Source organism: Scylla paramamosain, chromosome 7 (assembly GCF_035594125.1).
Source record: "Scylla paramamosain isolate STU-SP2022 chromosome 7, ASM3559412v1, whole genome shotgun sequence".
Classification (NCBI taxonomy): domain Eukaryota; kingdom Metazoa; phylum Arthropoda; class Malacostraca; order Decapoda; family Portunidae; genus Scylla; species Scylla paramamosain.
The window spans coordinates 13,750,001-13,752,500 of NC_087157.1; the positions used below are offsets into that span (position 1 = coordinate 13,750,001).

The 2,500-nt window shown below is 45.1% G+C and overlaps 1 protein-coding gene across 9 annotated transcripts in view; it reads right to left on the bottom strand.

Moving 5' to 3' along the window:
* The window catches only part of LOC135102104 (muscle-specific protein 300 kDa-like), a 241,276-nt gene that overhangs the window by 108,551 nt on the left and 130,225 nt on the right, over positions 1-2,500 (bottom strand). The window lies entirely within an intron of this gene.

The following is a 2,500-nucleotide window of genomic DNA, read 5'->3' on the forward strand; positions in this document are numbered from 1 at the left end:
GCTGGAGCAGTGATAGGAGGGCGGGGCAAAGAATCACTGTACTACATTCAGGTCACACGGAATTGTTACTGTTGTGTCCTGTGGTGTGGTTAGGAATGGTGACTTGTGGAAGTGGTGGTGAGTGGCTGGGCTGGTGCAGTGTAAGGGGGGCGGGGCTGGTGAAGTGTTAGGGGCGGGGCACAGGCTCACTACACTACATTCAGGTCACGGGGGAACATTATGGTTCGATTGATAAGATGTCGTGTACGTGGAGTATCTTGTCCTAGGTTCGATTCCCGGCCACTCTCTCCCGTGGCTTAACTCTCGGGATCAATTTCTCAGTGTTTCGATTGGTGTGTGGGACGCGGCGAAAGGGCAAGGTAGGGGGTAGGGTTTATGAAGCCTTGAGAACGATAATTTCTATGTGTTACAGTAGTTTATATATATTCACAGTACGTCGTTTACGGTGTGTATGTATGTATGAATTATATGTATGCATTTACGTGTGCATTTTAATCTGCATTATATGACCTACTGCGTATTTTCACATATATTAGACTGGCTAAGGGGTTAAAAAGAAAACTGGCATAAAAGAAGCCCGCATCTTGAAATTCTAAAGGAGAATAAACCTAATTCCTTTGACGCTACGAGCGTGTATAGTTTAAGAGAAAATTTCGCTTCACAACAACAACGTTTCGTATGATGTCCTGTCTGGAGTGGCGTGCGTAGATATACGTACGTAAGAAGGAAGCACTATGATGTTTAATTGAATCATACGTAATCACAAACATTTCGACATCATTTCTCGTCAGTTTTCAAAAGGGTTTAGTAGAAGCAGATTTTTTCAAGAGTGTTTTCATGATTCCAGTAATAATTTCATAAGGATTCTACGGTATCAATAGGGCAAAAACTATGAGAACCGGACTAATAATTTCGGTGGGCTTTCAAAATAGTACTTATGAGAAAACTTTTAAGAACATGGATCAATGAGTAGGTGAGATGCTAGAGTGCGAGAGTGACGCTGAGTATACATAAGTGCTTTCACTTAATAATTCAACACCATCAACGAGGGGAAAAAAAAAGTAATGGGAACCTGATTAATAATTCCTGAGGCCCTATGAGACAAAACATTTAATAACACGAGTCTATGAGTGAATGAGGCTGAGAATACGTGAGTGAGGCTGAGTATAGATGAGGATCGGGGAAGGGAGTGTAACAGATGGAGAGGCAGAGCGGGGACAAGTGGCATGTGGCAATACAGCGTGAAGTGAAGAGAAGTGAACAGGCCGGGCTGCCTTCCTCCTGTGTCTGCTTGTCTCAAAATAGAGCCCTCTCCCACCACTCTCTCCACAACTCCCCCTCTCACTCCCCAACCACTGCCACCATCACACCATCTCCCCAACCACCCCTATCACCACCATCACCACCACCACTACCTCCATCAGGACCGCCATTACAACATTCTCTCTCTCTCTCTCTCTCTCTCTCTCTCTCTCTCTCTCTCTCTCTCTCTCTCTCTCTCTCTCTTGATGAAGCACGGCGGCCACAGAGACAATTAAGATAATAAAGCAACACAAACGAGCTTGATTACAACTATGCAATGACCGGAAATTACTACCTGGCGGGTTATTACCAGTACGTAGTTAGAGAGAGAGAGAGAGAGAGAGAGAGAGAGAGAGAGAGAGAGAGAGAGAGAGAGAGAGAGAGAGAGAGAGAGAGAGAGAGAGTAAATGTCTAGAGAGAGAGTAAATGTCATAAAAAGATGACATTTGCTTGTTACCTCCCTCATGAGATTGTACTTGAAGCCACGTTATTAATACTCCCTCCTTCCCTCCCTCCCCCCTCTCTCTCTCTCTCTCTCTCTCTCTCTCTCTCTCTCTCTCTCTCTCTCTCTCTCTCTCTCTCTCTCTCTCTCAATCCACGTGATAAAAGGATCTTTACATGAGTAGAGATTTTGTTCCAAACTTTAAAAGGTCAAGGTTCAGGAGGAGGAGGAGGAGAAGGAGGAGGAGGAGGAGGAGGAGAAAGGACAGCCAGGGACAAGGAGAGAGGATATGAGAAAGTGGTGAAAGGGGAAGAGGCGGATGAGCTTGAGGAGGAGGAGGAGGAGGAGGAGGGTTGGTGGAGAAGAGCCTATAAATGGGTGTTGGGGGAAGAGAGGTGAGAGGAGAGGAAAGGGGGAGGGGGAGGGAGGAATTCTGAAGGCCATTGCTCGTGTCTCCCCGTAAATACAAGTGTCGACGCTTTCTCTCTCTCTCTCTCTCTCTCTCTCTCTCTCTCTCTCTCTCTCTCTCTCTCTCTCTCTCTCTCTCTCTCTCTCTCTCTCTCGTTGACTTGCCACCTTAATTTATTTCTCCTTTACACTTCATAAATTCTGACGCGTTAACACACACACACACACACACACACACACACACACACACACACACACACACACATTATGTTCTCTAATAGAAGGAAAAATAACGGTGAAGATAATAATAATGGATAATAACAGTAAATTTAACAATGCATATGAAAA